The following is a 16,156-nucleotide window of genomic DNA, read 5'->3' on the forward strand; positions in this document are numbered from 1 at the left end:
GAGGCATCAACAACGCAGCAAACTACCTAAAGCAGTTACTCTCTGTCAGAAGGAGAAATCCTCTGAGCCATGCTTGCCTATTCAGGGAACCAAACAGTTAAGGGACAGAGAGGATATATTAAGACTTCGAGCCTTTGAGAGCTCAGGAGCATTGTAAAAGGCCTATAAAATTCTAAAAACTAAATGTAGCAAAGGTTCAACTTCTGGAGATTGTTGCTACTCTGTTCCTTCAAGCTTCTCATCTTCATTCTAGCAATATAAGCTTATTTTTCTATTATATGTTCAATGTCCATTTTCTCTGTTGTTCTATGTTTGCACTTGAATAGGTTATTCATGTTTTCTATTGTGTCTAATGCCAGATAACTGTCATCTTATCTCTGCATTTATAAATTAGATTTGCAAGTCTCATTTACTTCCTGTAGTTGGCCATTCATATGTGTTTATGTATGCAATCTGCTGGTACAGTTAGTATTCTCCATCTATTGATTGGATCTATAAATTATTGAGCATTAGTGGTCTAAGGCCTTGTATTCTTGAGAGTGTTCATGCATGTCTTGAGTGAGAATAGAGCTGAAATGGTTATCTGACTTGATCCAAACCATCATCCATTCGAATAATTCTGAGAACAATATTGAATATTATATGTTACCAAGCATCTCCGAGCTGCAACCATAGGAGAGTTTCCTAGAGTGATAACAACATTATAGTGCCGAAATGGTGCAAATGAATTTTATGACTAGGATTTTTTTAATTTAACCTTTGTTTGGTGCTATTGAGAAGCATACGCATTGGTGATCTAGTTTGATCTAGCACATTGTTTTTATTTTTAATTTTAAACCTTATAGCCATGCACCTTGTTATTTATGCATCGAGTTGTTTCAATACAGGAATAACGCTGGTGCTTCATGGGAGTGTTGCATGGAAATGGTGAAAATGAATTTTACGACCAATTTTTTTTAGTTTAACCTTTGTCTAGTGATATCGAGTAATATATGTACTAGTGCACTTATTATAGGTAGCACAACATTTTTTTTATTATTCTATAAAAAAAACCTTGCGACGGTGCACCACTTTCTATTAAGCATTGGGGCCTTTAGTTCAACGAATGGAAACAATGCGTCTAGTATTATCAGTGTACCACTATTTTTAGGTTAAAAACCCCACAATGGTGCATCATATTGTTTATGCATCGGGGCACTCGTATATAGGTTTAGAACCAGGGCTTCATGAGAGTATAGCACCAAACTAGGAAAATTAATTTTACGACTGACATTTTTTAAAATTTAACCCTTTTCAATGATATCGAGCAGTATACGCACCGGTGCACATTTTGTACTTAACGCACCATTATGTTTTTACTTTTATAAAACTTTACTCTATCATAGTGCACCATATGTTATTATTCACCGATGCGTATTATTGTATCACACATGTGCATTAGTGTATTATAGACGCACTATTAAAAAACATCTACCAAAACATCTACTTGAGCAAGTCCACTAGTGACCTTTGCCACAAACATATTTTTGGGCTATTTTTATAGGGGCTTCCGCAAAAACCTCCACTAGAGAATATTTTCCTTGTTGTGTGGTTCCTTCTTGACTTTAGCTTCCATCGCTAATTATTTTATCCCTTGAAGGTCTTCATAAATCTCTTTGTAATTTATTGCGCAAGGGTCATTACATCCATTGACCCTTTAATGCACTCCTCATAAACCTGAGTAATGGCATTTTGTTATTCTAAATTTCCCTCCCTCAACTTTTTCTGCTCTTGCCATAATTGTCGCCCTACCTTCTAATTTTGTTCCAACATCACTTCCATTATTGCAAGTTTATCCCGTAGCTCTCTGGTTGCATTTAGTTACAACCACATCAAATCCTTTGAACCCAACTCTGATATTAAAACCTCAATCTACACAGAGGTAGCTAAGGGTTTATGTGTATTCCCTTCCTAGATTTCTACTACAACACTTGGGATCCTATACACCCTCCTTGATTGCTTGGTTGATGAGGCCATGTGGGTCTGCGATCAAGCTTGGTCTTGCGACCCAGGTGCCATAGAAGGCCTACCTATAAATTATGTTGTAACTGGAGAAAAAACCATTTTGGCATCCATATCCCTTATTAGCTATTGTAATTGACCATACTTGGCCTTAGTGGCATTTTCCATTTGGTCCCCAATGTTCTTGAAGTCATCCTCCATTAATACGGTCTAAACTGGGGATGCCCGGGTAGCCATTCCTAGCCATTATTGTATATGCGCTTCCCACAGTGCTCCTTAGTAATCTATTTTGCTTTGACTATGGTTTCCCTCTAGGAGTCATAGGTTCCTCTTATGGTTCTTTCTTTGAAACAACCAATGAATAGAATACTTGTTGATCTTGGCCTCAGGGGGTTCCATTCGTTTGTTCCCCAGTCGAGATTGTTTTGACATCAGCAGATCCTTCCTTTAAGGTTCTCCATGCAAGGTACCATGCATCAAATAACCCTGAATTGATTTTTCATTAAGTCTATAGGGTTGCTTCTTCCAACACATATGGGTCTCTTCATGGTAGAGCAAAAATTTGGCGAGGATTTACCCTAAACTGCACTGTGCCCTTATACTTTTTCATGCTCTCGGTAGGAAAGTGCAATGTTTCCTCAATTATATTCCTTATCACATCCCCATACAAGAAAAACACAAGAGCATTTGGATTTTTATGGTCATACTCATTGGAAGCCCACAAATTCTAAAATTCGGCCACTTCAATGGGTTTTGTTGGATCAACCACTGGTTGTAAATGTTCTAGACTTTCCCATTTTACCAACACTATCAGAATTAATAGGCAAGAATAATTAAATTCCAGGTTTAGTTCGTGAGTGTCCAAGTAGTATTTCTTGAATCTGTCAATAGAAAAGGAACTCATGAAAAATTCTCCCCCTTGGCACATTCATCCACCACAATAATGACTCCTACAGTCACCACGTTCACCTGGAACTTGCACATTAATTTACATTTTATGCTCTATACGACGAACTTGATACCTTGGTCAAGTATCATTGAAATTAGGAACCCTCACTTCCCCCTCTCAGTCTTATATGTTTTGGTCATAGTTGCAGTGAGATCCTTATCATTAACAAGTAGCTTTAAGTATCCTCCCTCCGTGGGGAGACCAGTAATCATGTGGATTACCTCGGCGATAATAGGTACTGGTTGGTCAATTCAGAAATATCCATCATGCACACATGTAATTAGGCACATGATAACGAAAGTTACCTCATCTTCCCATCCAAAGTTCGGAATATGAAAAAAATTTAAAATACTATCAGTTTTAACCCTTTTGTCCACTCCTACAGTTCAACACAGGCACATTTTGTGAATTTAGCACCATCTGCATATAATCGTGAAGGTCAAGATATTGGGAGGGATCACACAGATCATGGTCACAATACTTAATCTTCTCCCTTATAGTGGTAGAGGTGGCATTTGAACTATATACTTTGCTCCCATGGGTGGCATCATTGATGCCAGATGTCCTAATAATGACAAGATATACCTTGGCTCGTATTTGCAACTGACAACTATTATTAAATCTATTGCTTGTGTACTCTTATATGAGCTTGTATCCTTTGATATTAGCTTATATATTTTCTTCTTTGGGACAACCTTGTTTTTTACTACCTTCTTTTCCTTTTATTTTGGTAGCGACATACAACATTTCGTGTGCATCTTCTGGTCTTCTATCACTAGTCTTCTTCCATTTTGGTTGAACTTCTACTCCATCACAACTTCCAACTCTTCCCTTAACTTTCCTCTCTTCTTAACTCTCTCATTTATTTTCAATATTTCCTCCAACTCTTTGTGTATGGCCATCTCCTAAATTACTAGTATCACTTACCAGCGTGCACTCATCCACTTGTTCAACTTCACATTACCAAGGTATTAATTCTCGCTAATTCCCCTAATTGATACGAGATTTTGTCATTATAATGGAAATTTGTATGCCATAGGTGAATAGGAAAATTGCCTTTCCTAATCATGATTGTGATCTTCCTACTAACAATTTCCCCATACATCTTCAATCTTCCTCATAATTACTAGTTATTCACACAAAGTAGGCTCATACTCCAAAACGTATATCAACCATCCACAGATCCTCCCCCCCAATGCAGGTTTCTTAACCAATTAGTTTAAGGTAGAATGTTCTATATATATCTTCACTTTATTCCTAGCAATGTCCAAAATTTTAGAGGGTTTACACCATCTCTATCCCTTCCCTTTCTGTTAGTGTAATTATTCATTGTGCTTGATAGCTTTTGAATAGGAAAATAAATGGGGTGATTGACCTCTCCCTCCCCTGGATTAGCAAAGATCACTCCTAGTGTGATTGAAGAAGCATCGGCGTGAACATGAACTCCTTAATCTAATATGGGAATACAAGAATATGCATCAATACCATCTTTGATTCAAAGTATCCAAAGCTCTTTGGCATTCCTCAGTCCACTAAAATTCTATGCTTTTCTTCAATAACTAATCCATAGGTGCAGTGAAATTTCATATCCCTGTATGAACTCTTGATAATTTCCTGTATGTCCTAGTGTCGATTTTAATTGTCATATTTTAGTAGATGGTGCCAGATCCATAATGATGGTGATCTTGGCCAATTCTACCAACAACCCCTATTACATATGACTTGTCTTAGCAGGATACCAAAATGAGTGCAAAATATAAACTTCTTAATATTTAAATAACTCAATAGTTTTCTACACCTTTCTAACATCAAATGTAATTGACTTCTATGTTACAGAACTAGTGGGGAAGGTGTTATAGACATTTTTGGGCACTGCAACCCCAATCATAAATGTCCATAAACCAAGGGCTCTTAAGTCCCTAAAAGTGTTGTTCCAACCTCTAAAAGAGCAAGGTCAACTGATTACATCTTCTCCCAGAAGTTCTCCATGAAAAACTGCTCAGAACTGGTCAAAACTGGACCATCTCACCTGCTCCATTGTCAAAGTGCACTGCATCCCACTTAAATACACACGAGAGGTGCGATGCATCTTCAAAATCCCTTCTATGGGGTGCGATGGGCAAGAGTGGACAAATAGCAGGGTCAATCTGCAAGGTGGAGGATCATGGAGTCTTCCAGAAACTTCTCCTGTGACACTTGCCTCTCTACATTCACCCAGGGATGAGTAAGAGATCATGAATCTCCAAGTGGATTCCGAACTATCAGAGAGAGGAAACTAATCAAATCTCAAAAGTTGACTCACCCCCCTTGCAAACATCTATATATGGATCCCTCATCCTAGAGATCCAGAGGCTGGAATTTTGTATCTTGTAAGGAAGTGCTGCTGGTTTCTTGGTGTAATATCATAGTGTTGGGTGATCTAAGCTTTTCATGAGGTGAAGAAGGGCTTTCTTGCTGAGAGGATGATGCTGGGTCAGAACAATTGGTTGTAATCCTCTTTGCTATTCTTGATTATTAATAAAGCTATTCAAGTTTTCCTCCACATTCTTCTATGATTGACGATATATGCATTTATGTGGTCAATATATATCTAGTTGTATATTGCTTATGATAATAGATCTATGTTCTTGGATAGTGTTATGCTGCTTTGATTCTACAGGTTCTCTTTGAAGCTGGGTAGATGAGGAAGCGAGTGGCAAAGATCTATCAGAAGGGAGAGGAATCAAGCAAGGAACCAAGCGCAAGACAGAGGTTGGTCTCCTTTATTCCCCTCTTATCTATTTCTCTTAAAGGAAAATGAAAGTGGTTTTAGTTTGTTTGTTTCTAAGGTAGCTACCAACCTTAGTGGGACTAGCAGCTCTGCATAGACACTAGATTTCCTGATAACAAAATGATGACTCCGCTGGGGAGGGAATTAATTGTCTGTTTGTCTATATTTGTTTTCTTTATAAACTTACACACGAAGCCTGAAGTCAAGCCAGCTAGCCTTCGAACTGCATTTTCTATGCAAGTGCAAAGTAGATCAATGCTGCTTTAGTCTATCTCCGAGTTTTTTTTATGAAATAAACAATCGATTTACAAGCTCTCTAATTGCCCTTGTGGTGGCTCTAGTAACCTCCTTAGATCTACCCCTATGATTGATTTACTGATTACCACTTGCTCGGCCTAAATCCCTGAACTGAGCTACAAACTGTGACCCGGAACCTAGTTCAAGTCTCGTCCCTGGACCATCGCACTATCTCTTCTTTGTATTCTGGATGCATCGCACTTCTCGAGTGTAGTAGGTGCCCTGCATCTCTTTTTCCCTGTGTTACAGGTGTGCTGATCAGACAAGGCCTCTTCTGCTCTCATATTTTGGTTTCTGTGTTCACTCTTTTCAGCTCTATTTAGGAGTTTTGCTGCCTGTAGTCAGTACACCTCTGTTGAAACCCCCTTCCTTGCCATTATTCCACCTCCATTGTGCAAAGAAATGTAAAATGTTTTTATGTATTTTGAGCCATTTTCAGTTCTCTTTTACAAAGAAGTAGCATAATTGAACTGTCGTTTCTTGATTTGAAAGTGTCGCAAGTGTCGTTTTCAGTCATAGAAGAGAATCTGATTGTTCCTGATAGTCGATTACACTGTTACTCTTGTATTTGATTTGAATTAGTAGTTTTTCGAGTGTGGAAAGCAAGTTTTAAATTCCAAATCGCAAAGTGTCGTTATTGCCTTCATTTTGTCTTGAAAAGAAACTTGTTAGTAATGTCGCTTCGAAAAATAATTTAGATTTGCGCTTAGCTTTGTTTTTATCATTCACACATTAAGAAGGCTGAAAAAAATACATGCATGTGCATTTGCATTTAGACTGTTTGTTGGTTTGATTTACGACAATTCATATAGTGTGTGCTCTCTGCTCTATGTTGAAAGAATATCATCTCTCTTTCCTTAGTAGCTAGGATTTTCATTGCAAAAAGAAGATTAAACGATTGTTTATCATCTTAGATTGCATTTTAGGAATTGTACATCTACATCATGCGGTGAACCTGAAAGGCAAATTTCTTAAGCAAGATCAACTGTAAAATAAATTTAATGAATCTAAAAACGCTTTGGAACCTAACGCACAACATTTATAAGTCTAGGCTAGAGACATATTCCGGCATCGTAAAGCCTGGTAACTGTTGTTTTCATTGATGGTTGGGTGATTCCTCCACTTTGAGATGATAAGTGCCAGTACGGACTTGTGCTTCCACGTACCATCGAGTATATATTGGGAGACCACAATAGGCTTTATCCTTTATCCATAGGAAGTCGTGTCTACTGCCCTATCGATCGCAATGCACTGAAGACAACATTTGGGAAGATTGACTTTCGTATCGTAAAAAGTATTCTGCAGTTTTGCGATTGGTTTGGTAATCCCTCTATCTAGATTTCCAGAGAAGTCTCTTTCATTCCTTTTCAGACTCCTTAAAGGAAAAGGTCCATCTGAGAACTTGTCACTTCTGGCTCATTAAAAATCGAAGGCGACTAGAGTCATCTTTTGTTTTTTCTCGACTCTTAAAAATTGAAAAAACAAGTTGTGTCAAAGCGTCTAAAATTCATTTAATTCGAAAACATATTTCCCCTTTATTTTTAGTTGATCGAGTAATCCGCAATCGTGGAAGAAATTCAATTGAAACCCCATCATTTGCATAGGCTTACGAGTCAACCGTCTTTGTCTCTAGAATCAAAACTATTACGGACAAAGCAAACTCATTTAACCGGTTCCAAATCCCCTAGTAAAGTTAGAACAAGTGTTTCGACACCTTCGGAGACTCCGGTTACTCCAAACATTTCTGGCATCCCTGCCTTTACATAAGAAGTTCAGCAGCCACCAAAGGACAGTAGAACTGATCCTAGTTTGAAGGTAAACACTTGTATTACTAAACCAGCTCCATCTACAGCTGATTCGGAAGGTGTTATTCCCCAAACATCTGTCGCTACAGATTCTATACCTTCTTCGGCACTAGAAATATTTTACGGACCTGACGGTCTACCTCTTCCACCTAGTTTGATTGCTATAGAAGAGATTGTGGAGGATCCTCCATCTAGTACTCCATCGCGATTTTGAGTCGGGATCACTCTATATCCTTCTTCATCAGAAATTAGTCTACCATCATCGGAAGTTCTTGTAGAATCACTAGGCAATCTTTTGGATAGACTAGAAATGTCTGAACAACCGTCGACATCTAGAACTGTGTCATCCAACACAGCGATGGCAGAACTTCCTACCATCACTCCAACAATGTTCGCTGGCATACCATCTGTCCCAACTAGCTCTCAATCGCTAGAAGGGTCCCACTGAGGGGCTATTTCAACAGTATGGTCCGTTCCTTTTTGTTCATCCGGAATAGTATTCGAGAACTCTTATGTTGATTCTCAGCAAATTGATCCTTCAGGGTGTCAATTTGGGCAGTTCGGTTCTCAAGAACAAACAATTCCTTTGAGTACCGGATTACCGCCGTATGGGGGGCAATATACCCTTTCATTGTCTCCTCCGCGAGGACAACCATACGAGAGTTCACAACAAAATTTAGGTTATGCTGGAATTACATCTAGCGGTTGGGTGCCAATACTGCCTCAACAACCAAGAGTTGTATATTTGATGCAACAATGTTTACCTATGTCAAATATACCAACTACACCGGCTATTGTGACGGTGTCGCAAGTACAAGCGTTGCCTGTTTTATGCCAACCTCAGGTTTCTCAGGTTGTAATGCAACAGCCTCTTGTCCCTACGACTCAACCACAATTGCCAACTAGTGGAATGAAACAAGCCCAAATGGGTACAATTACCCCTCATCTTGGTCAAACGGTCAGTATTGGACAACAGCACATGGCTTCGCAACCATGGCTAGTGCAATACCAACAACTACAATTCCAACAAGTATACCAAGGATCTGAGCAACAAATCTTTACAAATAATGGGCAACCGTATATTCAAAATGGTCAAAATCAACCATTCTTCAATGGTTATGCCCATCAACCTTACCAAAGTTACCAGCATCAAATGCATTATGCTGGTATGCAAAGACCAACTGCTCAGGCCATTCCGTCCTATCCTAGGTATGCTTCACCAAACCTGAATCAACAGTTACCCTTCGTGGCAACTTTAGAGTTACCAAATCTAAATCGGCTAACGAACGATCCAACTGCTTACGCCCCTTGGTGGCCAGTGATTCCGCATAAACTTCCGTCAGATATTCCTAAATTTAATGGAAATCCAAGTGAAGACCCATCGAATCATGTGATGAAATTTCATCTGTGGTGTTCATCAAACACCCTAAATGATGATTCGATTAGGCTTCGCCTTTTTCAGAGGAAGTTAACTGGTCCGGCAGCAAAATGGTATATCGAGTTACCCAGAGCTTCGTTTGACAACTTCAGTGCCCTAGCCACAACCTTTTTAACCCATTTTCAGCTACCCATAAGGTACGAAACGGGAACATAACTTCTTACCAATTTCAAGCAAACAACGGCCACTCACATATCCGATCATATTCATGACTGGCGATGTCATCGTAGAATGGTAAAAACGTATGTTCTTGATCAACTTTTAGCTGAATGGTTTATTAAGTCATTATTACCTTCCATTACAGAAGATGTGGCAAAAGGAGGAGTCGTCACTGAAGAGAAAGTTATTGCTCGTGCACAATATTTAGACTTGATTTATAATCAGTCTGGCACGCTCATCGATAAAATCCCTGATGCTCCCAGACCGGAATTTTCCATCCCTCCTCCTAAATCAAACAATGACTCTCATGCCGGCAATGGCGTTATTGGCACGACGGACACAAAATCGACAAAGGCTACATCTAAAAAGGCCCGTAAGATTTCTAGTCAAAATGCAAAAGAAGAACTTCTCGCCTCGGAAGTAAATGTCGTCTCGACTGATAAATGCAAAAAAACCAAGCAACCAGGAGGCAAGAAGAAAAACAAAGGGAAGAAGAAAAATAGGAGGAATCATCACATGAAAATTCTTTTGAAAACCCTTCTGGAGATAGGAAACCAAAAAGTCCATGCTTAATATCTGATGAGGGTCATTGGACAAGAGATTGTCCATATAAAGCTGAGCTTAGAAAATTCTTCAAGAATTCAAAAACCTCGGCGGTATTGACTGATCCGTTTCCAAATCAAGGAACAAATCTGGTTTCTAGCGAAAATGCTTCCCCGTCCCAAGTGCTGATGTTGTCGGTTTCGAAACAGCAAAATGATGCTTTGATATCGACAAGGAATAAAGATTATGGGAATCCACAGCTGTCGAACAACAAGGATAAAGATCAACCTAGTAGTTCAACAACAACTTCGACAGAAGTCTCACCGCCCATCATTCCAGAGCTAACAATAAAACCGCCAAAGGGAGTAGTACACAACTCGACATTTAATCCTCGTGCCAGAGCAGCACAGCATTATAATATAGTGGAAGATCTGGCCCAATTGCCATCCGCTATGTCGACACTTGAAGTATTGCAAAATTGCCCCTCCCAAAAGCAAGCTTTATTGTCAGCAATAGGTGGGATAGACCCAAAGGATTCTAATCTTGTGTCCTTTAATCACAAAGGATATGATCCTCAGTTACCAGCTCAACTAGCTTTCCTCATTCAAGTGAAAGCCCTCAAAAAAACTATTCATAGAACAATTATTGATGAGGGGGCATCTACATGTATTATGTCGATGAGTTGCTGGAAAACTTTAGGATCTCCAACCTTGTCACGATCTTCGACAACATTAAAAGAATTTGACGGACGAACATATACCCCATATGGTATTCTATGTAACTTGCAAGTTGAACTAGGGGGGAAAACAGTAGAAATAGATATCGAAGTAATCGACGGAAACCTCGATTACAACATCCTACTGGGAAGACCATGGATATATGCTATGGCTGTGGTTGGGTCGACCTACTTTAGGAATATTGCATTTCCTTTTCAAGGAGGAATTACAATCGTCGACCAACAAACATTTCTCCCCAATAGTTCCCAAGTTATGGGAATCATTCTGATGATCCATGGAAGCCCCCATTCACTTCAAAATATCGGAGTAGGCCTACTAAAAGACCCTATATTAATGGGGACTTTTGCCCTACCACCTCCAATCAATCTGGCGGAAGTGGCAATGGTAGGAGCCTGCAATATGATATCTTCTATTCAAAAGATCTCAAAAAACGATATTAGCATGGATCATCTGCAGGTATTGCCTCCAAGCCAAATAGAAATATTGTAGCAATCAATGCTTTTGGCATGGGAGGCAAAACCAAATCAACACTCATCAAGCGTTTGTATAGATAGGTCTAAGGAATATGACACCCCTTTAGAGCCTTGGTCGCAAGTGCATCACACCGACGAAGGAATTGTTCAGTCAATGATAATTGAAGGGGCGCCTTGGGAAGATTACCACCATCGTTCCCATCTTCCGGATTGTCAAGAAGGTACTCCTGATGACCTTCACCATCCTTCAGTTTTTGATTTCCTATCAAATACTGTAAACACGGTGGATTCTGAGCGAAACTTGTCCAATATTGAAGAGACTATAGCCATAACTATCTCGACCAAAACGGATGTTGTAGAGAATATTTATGTTGGCAAATGTTGTTCTCCTTCAGAACTGGAAATATATAACGCTCTTTTTCACGAATTCAGAGATGTCTTTGGTTGGTCATATGATGAAATGCCAGGCATTGACTCGAGAATAGTTGAACACGAAATCAAGATGTATCCAGATGTCAAACCGATACGACAACGGCTACGGCAGGTGCACCCTAAGAAAGCCGTTGCCATGAAGGCAGAAGTTGAGAAACTTCTCCATGCTGGTTTTATTTACTCGGTTCCTCTAACCAATTGGGTATCGAACATTGTTCCTGTAATGAAAAAACAAGGAACAATTAGAGTGTGCGTCGATTATAGGGATGTAAATCAAGCTTGTCCGAAAGACAACTACCCTACACCCTTTATTGACCAGATAATTGATGAATGCGTCTGATGTGAAATCTTTTCATTTATGGATGGATTCTCCAGTTATAATCAAATAAATATCTGCCCACAGGACCAGTCAAAGACTGCATTTATTTGTTCGTGGGGCACATTTGCATATTGCAAGTTACCCTTTGCTTTAGAGAACACAGGAGCAACATTTCAGAGGGCAATGAATTATGCCTTCCATGACATCAAAAACATCGTTCAACCATATGTCGACAACCTTCCAGCTCATTCGCAAAATCGGACCGATCATCCGCAGCATTTGAGAGCGATATTTCTACGTTGCCGACACTACAAGATACGACTCAATCCACACAAACATGTGTTCTGTTTCAGTTTTGGTCGTTTTCTTGGCTTTGTAGTCTCTAGGGATGGGATTCGTCTTGACCCATGTAAGGTTCAGGCAATCATAAATTTGCCTCCACCTTCAAATTTGCTTCAGATTCAGAAACTCCAAGGGAAATCAAACTTTCTGAGGAGGTTCATTCCAAATTACGTTGAAATTGCTAAAGGTTATACATGTCTATTGAAAAAAGAAGTACCCTTCATCTGGGATCAGGTCGCGCAAGCTTCCTTTGATACTTTAAAAGAATCCCTAATGAAACCATCATTAATGTACGCTCCTGATTATCAAAAATACTTTAACCTGTATCTGGCTGCAGCGGATACAACCATCGCAATGGTTTTAGTTCAAGAAGACAACGGAATTGAACATCCAATATATTATTTGAGTAGGAACTTAAATGATACAGAAAGCAAGTATTCCTATATTGAAAAGTTGGCTCTCGCAGTTGTTCAAGCGATACAGAGATTTCGACACTATGTCCTCTTTCGAAAAACTACCATTCGGTCATATTGCAACCCGATGACTTATATATTGTCGCGACAGTTGCTGGGGGGGAAATATTCAAAATGGATAGAAATTCTTCAAGAGTTTGATCTAGAATTTGTAAAATCCAAATTAAAGAAATCCTTGGTTTTCACGGAATTACTATGCGATCTCCCATCGTCGTCCAACGTTGAAACATCTGAAGAAACCATCATGGATGAATCTTTGTTTCTAATATCTTCAAGCAATCCATGGTATGGAGATATAATCATCTATCTCCAAACCATAAAATATAGGTCTAATACCTCTCACTTAGAACAGAAACATATTCGATACCAATCAAAAGACTACATGATCGTCGGTGATACACTTTATCATCGTGGTGTTGATACAGTTCTGAGGAGGTGCCTCACCCATGAGGAGGCCGAAAAAGTCCTGAATGATTGCCATTCAGGAGCGTGTGGGGGGCATCAATCTGGTTACACTACAGAGCAAAAAAATTACAAGCAGGATGCTTCTGGCCAGTAATGTTCAAAGATTACATAACCGCAGTCAGAAGTTGCCATGCATGTCAAATTTTCGATAGCAAAACCAGAAAACCACCCGCACCCCTGCAACCAATAGTTGTTGTTGGGCCATTCGCCAAATGGGGCATCGATTTCATGACATGTAACCCCACCTCAACCGGGGGGCATGGGTATATCATAGTCGCCGTAGACCATTTTACCAAATGGGCCGAGGCAATGCCTATATTAGATAACACTGGCGAAACAGCTGCCCTTTTCTTTTTCAATCATGTAGTCGCCAGATTCGGTGTTCCACAAGCCATAGTCACAGATCATGGAATGCATTTTCGCAATCATATGATGGTTGAATTGGCTACCAAATTAGGGTTGTCCCACGATAGCTCTACTCCATATTACCCGCAAGCCAACGGACAAGTTGAAGCAATCAACAAGGTCTTGAAGCGAATGCTGCAAAGGATGATTGGAGTCCACAAAAGGATTTGGCACCTGATCCTATACTCAACCTTGTGGGCATACCAAACATCGGTAAGGAATGCAACCGGGTTCACACCTTTTCAACTGGTGTATGGCCTAGAAGCAATCTTACGAGTTCAGTGTGAAATCTCGTCCCTCAAACTCGCAGTCGACCTTCTCCCTGGGACTTCAGAAGAGGAGGCTCGTTTCTTGAAACTAATCCAATTGGATGAAACTCGTCATGATGCTGCTTTGGCTAATGAAGCCCATAAGAAATGAGTCAAGGTGCAATTCGACAAGAATGTCAAACCCCGTGTCTTCTCAGAAGGTGACTTGGTCTTACTTTATGACTAGGAATCCGATAAATTGGGAGCAGGTAAGTTCAAGTCTTTGTGGATGGGCCCCTATATTGTTAAGCGTGTATTAGCAAAAGGAGCCTACGAGTTAATGGATTATGATGGGATTCCACTGGCGCAACCCCGTAACCGGTTGTACCTTAAGCGTTACTACGCATAATTCAGTGTGGTAACCCATATGCTTTTGTTACATTTTTGTTTTCGCTAAGAGTAATTGTTTTGCTCAAGTAATCAACTTTTTACATTTGTCGCAGATGTCAAACCCATTGGAATATTTTTTTAGATATGCCGATGGAGAAAGTCATAGTTCGTGGAACATATCTTCTGCGGCCTGGGCCATTTTTGATCCAAGCGGCGAGTTAGTAAGTTTCAGAGGGGTATGTGTTGGTCGGTCAACAAATAACATCACTGAATATAGTGCGTTGATGGAACTTCTCTCTGATGCCATAACACATGGCATAAGCCGACTTGTCATCAAGCTAGACTCACAGCTCATCATACTACAACTCACTGGTATCTACTCCGTCCGAAATCCAGCTATCTATCACATGTTCCTAAGGGTCAAGATTTTGGAAAGACAATTGATTTTATTCAATATCAGAATATTTCCAGAAACTTAAACACATTAACAAACTCATTGGAAAATTATGTGTTAGATAGACACTTGCAACATTTATAAAAAGAAGCATTTCATCAGTATTTGCATGAGGATCATGTAACTTAACCAAAATAAAACTTCGAAAATCAAAAATATATATATAACTATTTATGGTTTACACATAATGTTCTGTAACCAAGACAAAATTGGTCAAATGACCCAAAACTCAAAACGCTAGGGGGCACCCTAGTCTAATGATGTTGGTGATAACAAGTCACCGCTTGTGCAATCATGCGTAAAAGCTTAGTCCACCGACTCGCCACACCAGTAGTATGTCGCTGCAGCCTCAGGGGCAGCTTGTCGGTCCTCACGTCCGGACTACCAAGAGTAAGGCCTTCGACCTGATCCTGCAATGCTGAAAGAGTCTCGACTACATCAAGGTTGCGAATGATAGCCCTTCCCGCACCCTCTCCTACTGGAGTGGCAGTTGGCACTCTCAGGCGTACTACTGGTTGAACTGGTCCAACATCTGCATGAGCACATGAGTTTTGATTAGTCCTAATAGAAGAAAGCACAAGAAGATTATAAAGAGAAACGATAAACAGAGATATGGTCAGAGAATTTACTGATGACACACCACTGCTCGCCAGCAGGCAGTACCAAATCTGGATCACCCCGGAAATCCATACCAGCATATAGATACTCGGAAAAAACCATCTCCTGACGGTTGAACCACTCGAAAAAGGTATCAAAAAAGGAAACCTGGGACTATCCAGCATGTCTGGCCATAAGGTCAACCCATCTCTGCATTCATGGCTCAGTCGGTGGAGGTAAACCAAGTGAGACATACTACGGCTGCATCAACGGGATCTTTTCCAAGGAAAAAGCTGTCAAGATAGAACCATATCCAAAGTTCTCCAATCTTCCATTTTTCACCTTGGTCAGTTGTTCTTTCATCACACAGAGAACTGCATCACACCAGTTGAACACCTTTGGTTCAAGGCATTCCAAGGCATACTGCATATAAGACTTGTTGGCCACGTGAAGAGCCACACTACCAGCCAGTCTAGCAAAAGTAAACAGAATGGTCCTCAGGGACCTTTCAGTGACATCTCGGATAATGATCTTTTCATCCTTACTCGGCTAAAATCCCTCTCTGCAATACCTGCAAATGTAATCTCTCACAGATTCACCCCCATGGGCCGAACCTGATAATGAGATAGGGGCACCCCGCCTCGATAAGCCGGTCAAAAAAAAATATGTCCACGATAGTCAAGGGGATGGAATTTCCCCTAATCTGGAACACCTGGGTGGTAGTATCCCATGCATCGAGAAAATATTGCAACAGGTTGGAGATGCGGAAAAACTTGAACAGGCCACAGTTCCCCAGTGCATTTACCATAACCGGATCATGTAAAGCAAGCATGTCCTCTTCTTCATGCTCATGTTCTCA

The sequence above is a fragment of the Pinus tabuliformis genome, chromosome Q, assembly GCF_031772625.1.
Source record: "Pinus tabuliformis cultivar Carrire ecotype Pingquan chromosome Q, CPIR1, whole genome shotgun sequence".
Lineage (NCBI taxonomy): Eukaryota > Viridiplantae > Streptophyta > Pinopsida > Pinales > Pinaceae > Pinus > Pinus tabuliformis.